The 16,420-nt window shown below is 48.5% G+C and overlaps 1 protein-coding gene across 11 annotated transcripts in view; it reads left to right on the top strand.

The window, feature by feature from the left end:
* Window positions 1-2,296: 2,296 nt before the first annotated feature.
* Window positions 2,297-16,420, top strand: part of PPM1B (protein phosphatase, Mg2+/Mn2+ dependent 1B) — a 58,732-nt gene continuing 44,608 nt past the window's right edge. For 2 of the 11 annotated variants that reach the window (XM_083828811.1, XM_083828814.1), the window contains exon 1: window positions 2,358-2,537. The gene's annotated coding sequence lies outside the window, so the exon portion shown is untranslated. Of the gene's footprint in view, window positions 2,538-2,581; window positions 2,765-2,991; window positions 3,233-16,420 lie in introns of those variants that run through there. The other 9 variants (XM_083828816.1, XM_083828810.1, XM_083828812.1 and 6 more) reach the window with 8 other exon arrangements.

The raw sequence follows: 16,420 nt of genomic DNA, 5'->3' as shown, positions 1-16,420 counted from the left end.
CTGCTTTAGAAATCTTTCATGAAGCTAAACTGGGGCCAGCCATGAAAAGCCACAAAATCCCTCGATTAGCCATTAACTCCGCATTGCCACATACAGCCATTATTTCACCTACTTATTACTTCACCCCACCGCCCCTGCTGCCTGCCACTGTGATCCTTGCCTCTTGCCACACACACCTCTTGAGCAACGGCAGCATTTCGGTTTAGCCCACGTAAACCAGCCAGATATGCACATTTTCTAGTGATTAGGAATGTGCTGTTTCTGCTGGGTTAAGGACTCATGTGCGTAGTGTAGATTTTTAGTTTCTCTCTAACACTTAAGCAGGTTGTGTTTGAGAAACAGTAGGGTATAGAATTTATTGCATTAAAAATAACATAGGGTAGTATTTATCATTTTGGGAAATCAATTCAGTAAAGGTTGTACTGGTACTGAGGTGATGTATCGAGGAAGTATTTTATATTTTTCAGAATTTGTTATAAAACTGTATATGCAGTTGGAGCAGAAGGTGAAATGAAGGGGATAAGAATGTGTTGAATCTGGGAGCAAGGAGAAAGACAGGGTCAGATGGTTTGAATGACAACTGAAAGACTATTTCTTCGATATTTGTGAACATTTTGCTTTTAGTAGCCACTGTGGGAAGAATGGCTGCTACAGTAAATGAGATGGGGGAGTCAGTATCAGCTGAGTATACCTTGGTCATACGGGGCAGGATTATCTAATGCTGCCTGTGGTATCTCGCTGGCAGGCGGCCGAGTAGCAAAGTGGAGGCTGTAAACAGAGACCTGATAAAATTACAGCTCAGTTCTGTACCTGCTGAAATCTGTGTTTCAAGAGTGACAGGCTTTCCAAAATTCCCAGTGAATCACTTAAAGTAAAAACTGCTATTCCAAATGCAGCCCAAGAATTATCTATGTTGAATGAATTTTATGTTCACCGACCAGAAAATACAGCAATTTTTAGCCAGATGTGTCATCACTTTAATAATACATAAATTGTATTTAAATAACCACTAGAAGTAAGCCTCAGGAAAGGCACACACACACCAAAAAAAAACAAAAAGAAAACAAACTCCTAGTGAGGTGTATAAAAGTATATTGAGTCTCCCAGATCATGTGGACACGGCAAGGATAACTAGGTTGATTGGCAGCCGGGGCTGGGCACTCAAATTAGCTTGTCTATTAGCAAGTCTTCCATGGCAGAGGGCGATCCGTGGTCTCAGTGTTCTGTTTCCGAACTTGCTTGTGAGCATCTGTTCTGAGGCAATCGAGGTTTCAGTGTCCATCAACTCTGCCGGCTGGCAGAGAGCTGCGGGAAGCAGCGCTACCACGCTGCGTGCCCCTTCCAACCTCCTCCTCGCAGCATACGTGCACTGGACCTGCAGAAAGCACAGCTCCAGCTCCTGTTACCTTTGCTCAAGCTGCCTCTGGAGTGCCAGGCAAGGGTTATCTCGTGTGCGTGTCAATGACCTTAAAGCTAAAAGCTGCGTATTTTCTGGACTGTGGATGTAACTCTGGGAAATAATCCCATTGTGCGCCTGTGTGGAAGAGAGAGGGGGCCTATTGTCAAGTTACAGGCTTTTTCAGGGCTTTTCCAAAGCTCCAGAAAAGTTGAGACAGATCAATAAAAACGCTAGGTAAGCTGAGTTTCGACCTATGGCCCCATGTACGACCGCGGTGCCCGTTCAACCCCAGCACATGGTGAAGGGGCACAAAGGATCAGCCCGTGTGCCACCGGGCTGGGGTGGGGGAGCCGAGGGGCACACAGCTGCTCTGAGCCCATTCTGCGGCCAGCATAAACCCAACATGGGGCGGCAGGGAGGGAGCTGGGTGTCCCGGGGGTGACCCAGGCTGGCTTCTGCCCGTTGGGAACAGCGGGGGGCTGTGAGGTACCGGGGGCTGTGAGGTAATAGGGGCTGTGAGGTAACGGGGGGGGCTGTGAGGTACCGGGGGGCTGTAAGGTACTGAGGGGCTGTGAGGTACCGAGGGCTGTGAGGCACTGGGGACTGTGAGGTAATAGGGGCTGTGAGGTAACTGTGGGTGCTGTGAGGTACCGGGGGGCTGTGAGGTACCGGGGGGCTGAGGTACTGAGGGGATTTGAGGTACCGGGGGCTGTGAGGCACTGCGGGGCTGTGAGCTACTGGGGGCCGATGGCCGTGAAGCACCGGGCACGCAACGCAACGGCCCCAACGGGCGGGCGCGAGCCTCCGCCCCCCGGCCGGCCGGCCCCGCGCCCCCTGATTGGCTGCCGGTGATGTCATCGCGCGGACATACGGGCATTTCCCCCCTCCCCTCCCCTCCCCGCCGGGGGGGCGCCGCGCACCTTTCCCCTCCCCGCAGGCGCGGCGCGGCCAATCGCGGCGCGGAGCGGCGCGCGCGCCGCGGCTCCGCCGGGGGCCCGCCGGCCCGGCCGGATTGACAGGGGAAGCAGCCAATCGGGAGGAGGCACCCACCGCCCGGTTCCCGCCCACCCCGCGCAGCGGCGGCCGGGGCGAGGGAGGTGGCGGGGGAGTGGCAGCGCCGGGAGCCAATGGGCCGCAGGTAAGGCGGGGCGGGGAGGCTGCGGCGGCGGGGAGGGGCGGGGCGGGGGCGCCGCCTGACAGCCGCTTCCGTCCGGCCTGCCCAGGCGGCGAGGCCGGGCGAAGAAAGTGCGGAGAAAGGCAGGCGCCGCGCGCGCCGGCGCCGTGATGGACGAGAGCGGCGGCCAATAGCTGGCGAGACGGGTGCGAAATGCCCAATCGGGAGACGCTCCCCAGCGGGGCCGGCGGGTGAGCGGCTCGCGGCTCGCCCAATGGCGCCGAGGCTTTCCAGCGCGAGCTGAGCGGGCGCCCAATGACGGCGGGGGGGGGGCGGGAACGGGGCGAGCGACGTCGGCGGCAGCCAATAGCAGGCTCGGGACGGGCGCGGGGAGGGGGGCGGGATCGCCGGGGGGGCGGCTCGGGGGGGGGCCGTGACGTAGCGCGGCGGGGAGGGCGGGGCCGGCGGCGGCCGTCGGGACGGGGGCTCCCAACATGGCGGCGCTGCGGGCGGCGCTCCGGCTGCGCGAGCGGGCGGCGGCTGCGGCCGGCGGCGGCCGGCGCGGGGCGGGCCGCGCCTGAGGGCCTGCGCCTCACGGGCTGCGCCTCGCCGCCTGCCTCGGGGCCCCGCAGCGCACCGCGCGGGACGGGCCCTGCCCTGCCCTGCCGTGCCCTGCCCTGCCCTGCCCTGCCGGGCCGCCGGCGCCGCTCCGCCGACAGGTACGGGGAGAGGGGCCCGGGCCGGCGGGGAGCGGCGGGGCGCCGCTGGGGGAGCAGGGCCCGGCCGCCGGGGGAGCTGCTCTGCCAGCCGGGCCCTCCTGCGCGGTGCGGGGGGGTCGGGGGGAAGCTGGGGGCAGGGCCCTTGGGGCCGGGCGGGGGGCTCGGCGCCGGGGGTGGGGGCAGCTCGGGGCCGGGGGAAGGGGGGAGCCGTCTGAGGGGCTGGGGGCGGCCGCCTGGTGGGGGGGGCTGAGGGGCATGGTGCCCGGGGTGTGCTCGTGCCTTAGGGGTGCAGGCGGCATGGGAAGGCACACGTGTTTGGGGGTAGTGGTACGCGAAGGCTTGTACACCTGGGAGCGGTAGGCAGCTAATCCTGGACGTGTTGTGAGAACTGAAGGGATAAGCTGTGTGGCTTCTGGACGGTGTGGAGGAGGAGGAGGCTTTGGGCGGCAAGCCCGTGTCCGGCTTCCAGGCACGGTGGCAACAGGTTCCTACAAGGTTCTGAACTTGTTTTGTTTGGTGGCCGCTGCGGTTAGACGTAATGTGCGAGACCTTCGTGTGTAATAGGAGATGGTATGTGGACAGAGAGGCATGCATGTGCTTAGCTGCATGCAAGTTGGTTTGTCGGGCGCTCCTGTCGAGGGCTGAGAGAGATGGCTGGCTGTCACCAGCGGAGCGAGCCCTGCTTCGTGTGTGTTGGGACAGGCCAGGGCAGCAAGCGACGCGGTCTGTGCCCCGGGAGCATGGCAGGAGCCATGGGCTGCTGGCCTACCCGTGACGACATGGGAAGCCTGGATGTTTGTTGGCTGAGCCATGGAATACAAATTGGAAAACTTACGGCAGTTGCCATATCTTGTGGATGCAATGGTGCTGTTTGGAGAAAAGGCCGTGCATGTGCTGGGAGGTATCTGTAGGCATCCATCCGTACTGGTGATGTCAGGCAGTGTAAGCTTCTGTCTGTAAGGGCATCAATGCTTTATTCTTGTGGGTAAATTGCCACGGTTTACTGTAGATTGAGGCTGTGAGGGAACTTGGCTGTATACTTAGAAGTAGAAATGAGCAGCGGGGGCATTGAAAGGTCTCTGTGGGTTTGGAAAGATGCGGGGGTAGGATGAGTTTGTGGGGATTGTGCTTGTACAGGGGGAAGCTTCCCGTAGGCTGTGCGTCCATGTGTGTACCAGGGCAATGGTATTTGCGCAAAAGGGAAACTGGAATTTTCATAGTGCTGAGTTAGTGGGAACTACAGAGAGAGGAGGCAGGCCTTTTGGCCGCAGATGTGGAAAGCTGAAATGGTGGGGGGGGAGTGGCAGTGAGCTGGGGCTGAGCAGGTGGGAGGCGGTGGGCATCCTGTGCTCCCTTTGGTGTGGGGAGAAGTTCCCAGTTGCGGCAGCCCGTGGAAACTGGGAAAAAAAGTGATTGAAGATGAGGCAACTTGTTACTGTTAGGAATACTGACAGATTAAGGGAGTCTACCAAAACAGTCATGGGGTTCCTGTTAAAGGCTCTTTTTTTCTTCCTCCTCTATATTTTGTTCTATTTGTTCCAGTGAGTAAATTGACCATTAAACGTGAACTTTTGCTGAAACTAGGGCTTGTAATGGTCTTGACTGATCAGGAGCTAACTAAAAGCACTCTGATAAAGACAAGCCCCGTGCACGTGGGCTCAGGGGCTGGGATGTGTCTATGCCTGTGTATTAGATATACCTTTATACTAATGTGAGTATGTGCATCTGGAAGGTGTGAAGTCGTCTGTCCTGGGCATATGGTTGTGCTTGAAGGACATTTGGTGCATAAAACACTTGAGGGCCAGAGATCTGTGAAAAAATGCTCTGCGTTGGAATGTAAGGCTGTTTGGCTCAGGTGGAAATGAGGAGAAATTGCATTTGTGTATCGTGTGTTCTGCAGGTTTGTGTTAGCATGTGCTTGTTTCCACAGCCCCTCATCTCCCGTTTGGCACAGGTGTTTAGAGGATGTTGTCTTACGGGATATGTGGTTTAATTAAGGCACAGAACATCAATATGTGGGGATACTGAACTAATGTTGTGTGGAGCGGGCTGTATATATAGCACGTGGCTTTTTTGTGAGGCTGACAGGAGGAGGCCTTGCATATTTGAAGGATGTGGTTGGGAGTCTTGGAGGAATTTCAGGCATTAGTAGGTCAGAGACACCTGTAGGGGCTATGAAGGGCAAAACAGAAAGTGACAAGGAAAGAAGTAGGTATCTGACTTTTTTTTGGTGAGAAAAGAAGTTGGGGGCAGTGTGTAGAACCAATCTTTTATTGCAGTAGCTGTGAGGTGGTCAGTTAGAAAGGCCGAGAGCTGCAGAAAGCAGAGAGTAGCCTCGCCCCCAGTAGTTACCCTGGGTAATGTAATTGCCTCCTCAGCTCCGGTGTGGAATTACCATCGGGTGGGTGCTCGTTTGTTCACATCCATTTTTCCAGAGGTGGTTGCTAATGTGGGCTCCTGACTTCTCTTACTCAGCTTGAGACCCTGCCTTGCATAAATATGAACCTGTCACAGTTGAAGTTAAAGCTTGTGAAGTTTGAGTGCTGAATACAGTCTCCTAAGATCCTGAATGAAAGAACTGCTCTTCTCAGAGGGGGCGACTGAGAGTGGTCAATATTTCTTACCTGTGTTGTCTTTTTTTACTGTCTTTCTCTTTTGTAATAATCCACTCAATATTGGATGTAAAATAATAAAAAAAACCAGTCTGGAGTATCTATATTATAATCATGAATATCAGTCATTGAAGCAGGATGTTTCCTTTTTTTCCTCTCCCCCCAAAATCTGAAGACTGGAATCTGTTGTGTGGCAGCATCTCCTGGCTCATCGTTACAGTCGGGCTGCATAGACATGGCACATAGGCCTATTGCTGTAGCTTAGTAAAAGAGAGCTCGTGTATTCGGGCAGCTCTGGAAGATGACGAGCTGCTGGTTTTTGCAGGCACGGTCTCCCCAGATGCAAGGGAAAGCCTCGCTAAAAGAATCTAAGTTCTAGGCTCCATGTGTGAGCCATGGGGAGCAAGTACCTAATAGGTCCTGCACTCCTGTGTGTGATTTTTTCTTTAATGCCGATCCTTTCTGCCTGTCACCTTGTAGTGTTAGTACCAAGTATGCTCTGTTTTACTTTTTTCTTTATATTTTTTGTTCCTGCTACCTTGTCCAACAAGTTTTTCTCATATCTCTGGGTTCATTCCTGCCTCTCTTCACCTCTCTGTGAAGGTGCATCCTCCAGATCTTGGGCCTTTTAGCAGCCCCAGAGCCTTGGTCTGAATGTCGGTCTTTTCACCAAATCAGAAGGAAGCAATGGTGATTTCTTTGGAAAACTGTTGAAGTCAAGATTCTTGCAGCCCTGGCTCCTTCCATGCCTGTCACTTTTGTCATTCTGTGCTTCGCTGATTTATGCTTGGTCATCTGCAAGATTTGGCTTACAGATGTACAGGGTGTGAACTGTTGGTGCTTCTCCCTCACTGCCTAACTGCTGGTGGTGTGAAGGCAAGAGAAATGTTGTATGAAACTTCAGGAGGGCTCTGGTTTAGCCCTGGTCTTCAGCACATCTAGTATGCATGTAATCTTCAGGGAGCTCAGGTGCAATATCTGACATAATGTCATTGCAGATTCTAAATTAAAAAACATATCAATGTCAGACGGTAAGAGTTTGGAAAAGAGAGATTGTCTGCATGGACAATGAAAAACACGCCCTTGATGCAAGAACAAGGATGCTGAGTTTCCAAAAACATAATCCAAACCGTTTAACAGACAGCCTTGTGAACTCCTCAGCTATTTGGCCGATGCATTTCAGGCTTGGGCTGATATCTAGCATGGGAGACTTCAAACTGGCTGAAACCTGGCAAGTCTCTAAGACTGATTGCTTCTAGTGTGGGGAATTTCAACTCTGTCATGTAAATGTTGTAGCTGAGGAGTGTTTGGGAGCTCGTGGGTCCTGTAGTGTGCTTGTGGGATTGGTGAGGCAGTGAGGTAGTGTGTACCTGCGGCAGTATCCTGTGCTGAAGCCAAACAAGTTCTGAGGAATTGATAATGAGTGGCACTCACAAAGAAAACTGGTCTGAAAAGTTTTGCATGGGATGACCATGCTGGGGACGACCTCTGGCTGTTCAGCTCACCTCAGCTTCTTGAGGCACTGCTGGCGTTGTGAAACAGAAGGGCTGCAAGTCAGCACAGGGGCAGTCAGTCTTCTGGCTCTTGGGAACGCTTACGCTGGGAGAGAAGTCACGCAGGTGCTTTTAGCGTAGGAATTGATAGAAGGGAACCCCCCAGTCTCGGCTGCTGCAGCCACTTGTACAATCTGAGGAAGTAATTCAGGCCCAGGTATTGTTCTGCTAGGACAAGTGTCACCCACTACCCTTTTTCCCCGTGCACCGTTAGTTTCTCATTAACATTACTTCAGTTCCTCATTTTATGGTGATACTACATTACTGGCTTGTGGTGTAGGTTCTCAGCTTTTCTGGTGGGAAATGATGTTTTCGTTGAGATTTCTTACATCTAAATAATACGACTAGGTGCTTAAATCTCTTCTCGCGAGCACTAGTAACAGGAATTCAGCTCATGACAACAGCCAGTTCGCTTAAGGGTGTTTCACACCAGGCTACTGGGGAGCTCAAGATGGCTCTGTAGTGTGCGACATGATGACACGCGTGACAAGTCAATGACCACAGACTTCCGACTAAGTCACAGAAGAAAGCAGCAGTCTGTCCTGGTAGCTCTCGGGGCATTGGTGTGTGCTAACACAAAACAGCACCTTCGGTAACTCAGCGGCTTTGTGTGCACCCCGGTGCAGGAAGCTGACCTTTACCGAGCGCAGAGCAAACAGGGCTCTGCATTGTTAGCGTGTGAACTGATTGTTTTTATCAAGGAGCTAATGGATTAAGCTGATGAGGATTTGAGTAGAGGAGGTAACGTTTTATTGTAATTTTATGACCATTGTGTGCAATTCATGCCCTATTGCCGTGGCCTGTTCTCGCCAGCTCTCCTCTGGTTCTGTCAGCCAGGTATTGTGTTTGAGACTCAGCACCTCGCATGTAAGAGCTTGGGTTGCAAAAGAGAAGTGGGTGACTGGAAAGAGAAATCTAAAATGATAGAACTGTTGCTAAAGAACTGAGACAAGGAAACTGAAACTCATGTACACTATGGTAATCCTGTAATACACTCAGAAAGTGTTCATTAGCTTATTCCCACACCAGGAGAACTCACTCCTATCTGGGCAGCTTTGCTGGCTGAGATGACGGGCGAGAAGTACTGAGTGTTACTGAGCACGTGCTTCGTTTCCTACCACAAGCTGTAGCGGAGCCATTGATGTGGGCTATTGAATTGTGTTTTTGCTGTTATATAAAAGGTATTACAGGAGATGTGAGTGATGCACGAAATGCCTTTTGTTTTTAATCAGAAGACTTTCCTAGATGTGTCCCACCAGCTTTTGCTACTCCTGACTACAAAGGGGTGGAAGCAAAAGCAGATGAGTGCTGCAACGCTCCTGCTCTGGTTACTCTAGGAAAAGAAATGCTCAAATCCCCAGTGCAGCCCTTTTTAGGGCTGAGGAGGGGGGTGTTGGCAGCTGAAGCCTATGGGCTGAGTTATTGCTGCTTGAACCTCTCTTAGATGATCAAGCAGCGAGCTGTAGCTGAAGGTGACCTGTAGGGTGGAACCAAGTTACATAGACCCAGTGTCCACAGTTGTATGTGTAGTTGTTGGGGTTTTATTCCAGACGAGCTGTTCTCGGGTTCTGTGAACTGAGTATACCCCAAATCCTGCTGGGTACTAGGTGTTCTCCAGGAGTTTTGGTTTAGGTTAATCCGAGAGGTGGCCAGTCTTGTGTTTAGAAATCGCTCTGAGATGCAAACCAAAGCACAGTAAGTGGGGTGACTCAGATTTCCTTGAAAGTCTGCTACTGATCCAAACTAAAACGCTGGTGTGGATATACTGCTTGAGGCAGCTTGGAGCGTTGCGGAGGGTGTCGAGGTACACACGGGGCTGGATCCTGCATTCTCCTGCCTCCAAAGTGCTGCTGTGTGGCCTGTGGAAATTGCCCCCTGCTCTCCACATAAGGTTTTTGTTTTTCTTCAATGGTACCTGAATTGTGGTTCCCAAGTGATTGTCCCTGGTTCTGCAGTTTTGTGTTAAAATGACTGCTATTACAGCTGCAGTAAATTCTGAAAAGCGGCTCTTTCGTGGTTTTACTTCAGTTAATCAAGAATGAAACTAGTAGCCGTGTGAGCAACAGGTTTATGAAGCCTGGCTTCCTGTGGCTTGCTGTCTTGTGGTTGGATTTTTTTTTTTTTTTAAAGTATAATATTGCAAGCAAGCCCTGAAAGTATTTCTATGTGTTCGGGGCACTTGTACGATACCTGTGCATGGAAGGATGTTACCGGTATTAAAGCTGAACTCTGCAGCACTTGGCCTCAAGAGGCACCAGTTTGGATGGGCTGTCTTTCCTCGATCCAACTATTTATTTCTGCAAAGCTTGTACAACATGATTATTTCTTGAAGTATTTACCCTGGTGTTAACTTAGGAATTGTGGCCAGTTTCAGCAGACTGCTGGGGGGTGAGGGAGGAAAGCCAACACTTGGCTTTCTATGGGTGTATTTTATTGATCTTTCCATTAATGGTAGCTCTTGTTTTGTTGCCTTTTTATGTTTGACACTGATTTGAATTTCTTCTAGAAGAGAGAAAATATTTTTGTTTTTTGCCCCCAGTGTTCAAGGCAACCTGTCTAGAGGTAGGAAATGATACTTCCAATGGCAACTCCTCTTAATGGCAGCTAAAAATCTCTCCTCTGTAAGACAGATGAAATCCCTGAGAGTCTCTGACATGCTAATTACACCAAATGTGAGGCTGGTAATACCCATGGCACATCCAGTAGCTTTGGACCATGATTCTGGGTCCTGAATGAGAGTTTTGAAGACGAACGGTGTGTTGATGCCTAGAGTACAGCTGGGTTAGATTTTGAGGATGGTGGATTAGGATTTGGAGGGAGAGTGAATTTTTGTTTGTGATTGCTCTCGTGACCCTGAAAAGCTGCTGAAACTTCGTAATATGCTTTGAAACTTTGCAGCTGAGAAGTAGTGTGCTCAGGCTTGAGTGGACGGTAGGCTGAGTTCTGTCTTCAGTATATAAAAGCTGAAGAAATTGTTCTTTTCGCTTCTATTTTAAGTGCGTCTATACTCAAAGCACTGAAGAATAGTAATAAAGGACTTGTTTTATTTGTTCTGATTCCCCAAAGGAATCTGTCTTCCTAGTGAGAAGGTGCTCTGCCTGCTTGTTCATGCACCAGCCCCTGCTTCAGCTATGGTACTGGTTGCAGGCACTGGTGCCTGCTGTCTGGCATCAGCTGGATTCTCCATGGGCCATTTGAGAAAGAAATGCTCATAGCTGACTTCAAGAGAAGGAGGTGCTGCTTTTAACGTGTGTAGGCAAGGCAAACCCGAAGTGCCTTTCCCTTTTCAGCTATTGCAGTGCTCGAACCCAGAGCTAACAGAGCTGCCAGGGACTCACCTGGAGAGCGATCGGCTCGGCGCCTCAGGAGGCCAAGAAGCTCCGTCCGTCTCGATGGAGCCCCAGCGCCCCGTGCGCTCTGCTGGGATCGAAGCGCATCTCGCTCGGGGTGTTCTGAGTCAGAGCTGAAGCGTCACCCCCGAGGAACTTATTAATAGCGCCTAATTACAGATGGGGTTGACAGGCATCCGTAGGAAGTTATCCAGTACTGGTGGGACCAGTACCCTGGGTGTACTGACCTGGCTCCTCAGGTGTGCTGCTTACCCATTTGCCAGCTTATCATGTTTTCTGTGTCTTCACCTCTTTTCCAGGAGACACGAGGCAAGAGACTTCTTGTCTCACTTTGTTTCCTCTGAAAAGATGTCTATTTGATGTGCTTGTTTAGAGTGTGTTTTTTATTAAAAACCCCCAAACTACTGTTGTGGTACTGATGATACTAAAATACACACACTGCTCAGTGTGGATTTGTCGCTTCCAGTTGTTTCCCTTAGTCTGCTGGATGAGTTTATTGGAGTCGTTGGAGGTCTGGGCTGGGGCTGATGATGCTCTGAGGGGCACTTGTTCTGAAGTAGTGTGGTTGTGCATAAAACTTCCAGTAGTAGCATTCCTGTACATGCAAAATGCAAATGATCTTGTGAAAGTAATAGCTAGAGCTAATACTGTTGGTTTTCTTTTGGTGAAACTTACTTGGTAAATCCTCTGCAAGTGCGCCGTAATTGAATTGCTGTTTAAAAGATGACCCAGGGGTTCATAGGCGCTGTCATGAAAAAGATGCTTTAATAGGAGCAATTGCTTGTTTTGTGAGAGGCTTTCCAGCCAACCTTCCTTTGGATTCTGGGCGCCCTTACACTGTAAAGAAACTGGAAGCAGTGTAAGTGGCTTTCTTTGAATAGTTGGTTGTGGGACCAAGGAAAAGACAAGCACACTACTACCTTTGTGGGTGGCTGCACAGGAATGAGACTGTTTCGCAGCACTTCCTAGAGTCAAAAAGCTGTGCAGTCTCCTCTGCAGGCAAATCTGAGAGCTTGTCAGTTTTTGATAAATGGTGAAAGTTACAGTTTTGCATTTTTCTGTATTTTACAACCAAAGTAACGATTTGACTTGCATGTGATGTAGGAAAAACAAACAAACAAACAGGACTCTGCCACAGTGATGATGTCTTGCATCCTACCTTTATCTCATAGTGAAACAATAGAATTTACTTCTCGTCTGTTATCTCTCTGTTATGCCTTATGCTAAACCACATCTGTGTTTTTCTATGTGCGTTTTTTTTTCTTTTGCTTTATATGAGTTAAAAAAAAAACACTAGAAACTCCAGGCCGGAGAAGAACGACTCTGAAATATGTAATGATCTCAAAATAGTAGCTGTTGTTAACCATAACAGCTCGCTGTGTGGTTTTGACTACCGTTACAGTATTGTTTTAGTCTCAAGAAAAAAGGAATGTTGTCAGTTTAGAATCTCCTGACTTTTGCAGGGGAGGGGGCAGTGGTAGAGATTGTCAGAATAACTTCTTTAACAGGCAGTGAAATGGGGCTCAACCTACGGAGTCAGAGGGGAAGGAATACAATTCCGGTGTAGGTTCAGATCCTTGAAATGAGCTCGTGTGCTGTTGTTGCCCATGACATGGTCACAAAATGTCACTGGGAGAACTGTTCTGAAACTGTATTTTTGAAACCCTTTATTAATTTATTCTTGGAAAATATTGTCCTTGAAAAATACCTTATTCTCAGATGTTTTTGATGACTTTGTTATTTTCAACCTAAAAAGCTTTCTGTATTTCTGCATCTGTGCAGAAGCCAAGTACGGCTAGAGAAGAACTAGTCACTTGAAGTGATCTTTTTTCACTGTTGCTTCGCCATTTTGGTCAGGGTTATCAGAACTAAATTTGTTGGGTATTAACAAAAGAATGGGGTGACAATTCCATAACTAAAGAAATTTTTTTTTAGAAAGGTTTGTCCAGATATGAAACCTGGCTATTTGTCAATTCCACAAAGAACACGAAGCTGATGTGGAAGACATCTTAATGCACCTTACCATATCGTCCCTTCCTCCATAGGGCTTGTTTATTGATGGTCTGGTTAAAACAGAAGCTCCTGCACACAAAGCAGGCATGCCAGACCTGTCATGGGTTGTCATATTTCTGCTTGAAGCCTCTCCAGAGTAAGTAATGGCCCTCAAATGCTCTGTCAGAATCTCCATCGCCCTTTTTTGTCACTTTCTAGTTGTCGTCTTCAGCTGTCCCTGGTACAACCAGGACCAGTGACCCTGGCCTACCTGTGGGCAAGCTGCCTTCTGCACGGTTGTTGTGCTCCCGCGTCAGAACTGTTGATTCTTTCTGCTCAGTGTTTATCCTCTCCTTTCCTTGGGTCAAAGTCCGATACTACTGCTGAAGGAGAGAAACTAATATGAAACAGGAGAGGAATTCAAACGTAATATTCTTTCTTAATGCATAAGAAAACCGAAATACTTTCTAAAGAACCGAGATAATAAATGTGCTGAGAAATAAGCTAGTCCATAGACTATCTGGGGAGGCAGAGTTCATCCAAGTGTTCTTCCTTATTACCTTAGTGCTGGGCTGTGTGTTCTGATAGTTTCTGTTCATCATGTGAGAGATTTTTATCAGCAGCCTTTTATTACTAAGTTCTGCTGGCTGCCCCAGTCCTACCAGGGTGGTTGGCCTTGTGGATGGAGGTACAACTCCTTGATACTGGCAGGGGTAAAAATCAGCAAATGCAAGTTGACCACTGACTTCTGTGCTGCTGGGGGATAGGGAGGAGCTGCTTTGTGTTTAGTTTTCATTCTCTCTCCTTATTTTTGTTGACGTGGTTTCTTCGAGTTCACTTTCTCCTGTTGTGTTCCTTCCTGAGACAGGACTGGGGAGGGGGAAGAATCTTCAGTCCATAGGGCTTTTTTTCCCTGCATTTGGTTGAAAGCTTTCTTCCCCTGAATAGTATTTATTAAAAAACAAACAAAACAACAACAACACAGCAAACTACCAACTTGAAAGTCGTACAGATAGAGGAAAACTTAATGCGTGGCATGTTTTTGGTATGGATTTGAGGTGTCGTGGAACTGGTAGGCTCGCATCTCAGTCCAAGGAAGCAAAGATTCCTTGAAGGTCTTTAGGTCTTTAGGAGACAGAAAAGACATACTTGGATCTGACTGCAGTGTTCAGAGAAGAGAAGGAAAATTAGGCTGGGCTAAAATGATCTCGTGTCCTTTTTCCATTGAGAAGGGAAAAGCGATCAAGATTGTTTGGTTTCACTGCCTAAGTGTAGTGCCTTCAAACCCTTAACGGACAGGACAGAAGTAAACCCAGCACAGCTGAAGAAGCAGCTAGCATATAATTCAGTCAAAGCTGCTTTTTTTTCTTTCTGAATTTCTAGTCTGCAAGTCTAATGCTACCTTGGTGGCAGTGCTGGGCACTAGACACATCCGCTTCCTTTGTCAGCCAGGCACTGTTGTCACTTCTTTGCAGCTGTTTAAAAACAATGGATGTAACATCTTGGAAGCTGCCTTGCTTAATGTACACAATCTAGCTTTGTTTTTGTCTCTTCGTTGGGAGTTCATTCTCTGCCCAAACAGCATTTTGTTACGTGCTGCCTAGCTGGTGAGCATCTGGTATTCTTAGCTAAAGGTCCTTAGATTTATTTTTTTTCACTGCTTTTTGGTGCTAGTCCAGTGCAGAAAAAGGGAGTTCTCTTAGGCTTCTGCATGTGCTCGGCATTTGCTACTGAAATATACCTGCAGTCCTGACTTTGCTTAAGGGAGAGGCTCTCACGGAATTACCTAAGGAAGTCAGTGATGCTGTAGTTCCGCCGTTTTCTGCCCCGACCACGTGCTCCTCTTCCTCCTCGTGCTGATACTTGGCTTTGTCTCTGCTCATGGTGAGTGAGACTTAGGTGATGTGTGCATGTTGCCTGGCTGTCACTGAGCTTAGCTTTGTTTGGGGTTAGCTTCTGGAACCGCATGAGGATATGAGAGCAGTTGCTAATGCACAGGTTGGAGTAGAAGAGGACAGGCGGTGGGAGGTGGGTTTATAGCACTATCAGTTCAGCTTAGGCAGACTGTTGCAAGACTGCATCTTGAGACGTTTCCAAGGAGTTTCTCTTAAGATATACTTACTGACACAGGTTGTTAAGGCTCATGGTTTGGATACCCGATGACTGACTTGCCAGTGGAAGTCCTAAATTTACTTGGAATGTTACTGCTGATGCTTTCTTTGCAGGTAGCTGGAGTTTTGTCACATGGCTCTGAACTTCCTCTAATAAATGACTCAGGATAGAAACAATGTCAGGTTACATGATCAGAGATCTTAAATTTTATTTAAATGAGAAAAATGTAAAGAGAAGACAATACTGGAAATATGTAAACTGACAGTGTTAGCAGTGTCACCAGCTGTACTGTCATACTAAAGTAAAAGAACATGCAATTAAATATTGATGTTAAAACCTCTATTATGACTAAATTATGAATGCCGTCTCTTGGATTTTCCCCAAATGCATAGGCTGCTACGGGTGATGATATGACTGCATTCACAGTGGTCATTCCAGTTTAATTAAATATCAACACTTGCTGACAAGAAGATCTTTATTCTGTAGGCACATGAGAATACAGCAGAAAGCAAAGCTTTACGTAGCAAAGGTCACGGTGAGGAGTTTGTCGGAAGGTTCCTGAGGGAGCCAAGAGGTTTTTCTTTGTCTCTTGTCATGTTTGCAGATTTCGTTGGGGATAAGAGAATTGCCTCTGCTCATCCACTGTTGGTATTGTTCACTGCTTAATGTGGAGCTAGAGCTGCTTATCTGGTCCCTGCTTTGAGCACCAGTTTTGGGGAATTTAAGAGAGACTTTTGGGTGAAACGTGGGTCATGTTTTCAGTGGTATCAACTATGGTTTGCAGTTCTTTGTCTTTGTGCTCAGGAGTTCTTGAATTTGTTCAAGTACAGAGGTCTCATTAGGAAGGATTAGCTTTCAATACGGTATGGAAGGAAGTCAATTCATCTGAAAAGATGTAAGCAATCTGAACTTGAGATACTTTTTTTCAGATGTCCATAGTGAAACACATAGGTTTTCTTGACCACTTGCCGTTCATGGCAGCTCCTTTTGCTCTTCCCTTTCTCTGCTACCAGTTTCTGTTATAAATTTTCAGTGGAGTTAGGAATATCAGGTTTTCCTTTTTATATCCTCTGTTATTGCCTTGTTGCTAGACACCTTGAAAATTAATCAGAAACTCTGTTGCTTGATGGCTGTGTTCAGCTTGTTGAGACCAGCTTATTTTTATGCACTGAATCCTTATATTTGGGCTTTGGAACATCTGAATTCTGCAAATTGTTGGAGCTTGGAGACCTCGATTTTTTTCTTGTTCATGGTTTCAAGTATCCTTGCTATGTTGTATAATAAAACTTGCTTTTTCATGCACTAAAAACATTTAGTGCTTTGCTTGGGTAGCATTATCAAGTAGTAGTTTATGTCAACCTGTAGCAAAATGTTTCTGGGCCCTTGAAAACAGGGGCTGGAAGTAGCCAGTGTGGATTTACCGAGGGTAAAATGTGCTTGACCAGCTGCCCGCCTTCTGTGATGAAATGACTAGATCTCTGGTTGAGGGGAGAGCCGTGCATGTCACTTTGACTATTGCAAGGCTTTTTTTACACAGTGTCCCACAGCATACTCCTATTTATAGTCTGG

This window comes from Anser anser, assembly GCF_964211835.1.
Source record: "Anser anser genome assembly, chromosome: 3".
NCBI classification, from domain to species: domain Eukaryota; kingdom Metazoa; phylum Chordata; class Aves; order Anseriformes; family Anatidae; genus Anser; species Anser anser.
This window is presented reverse-complemented; position numbering and strand designations above follow the sequence as displayed.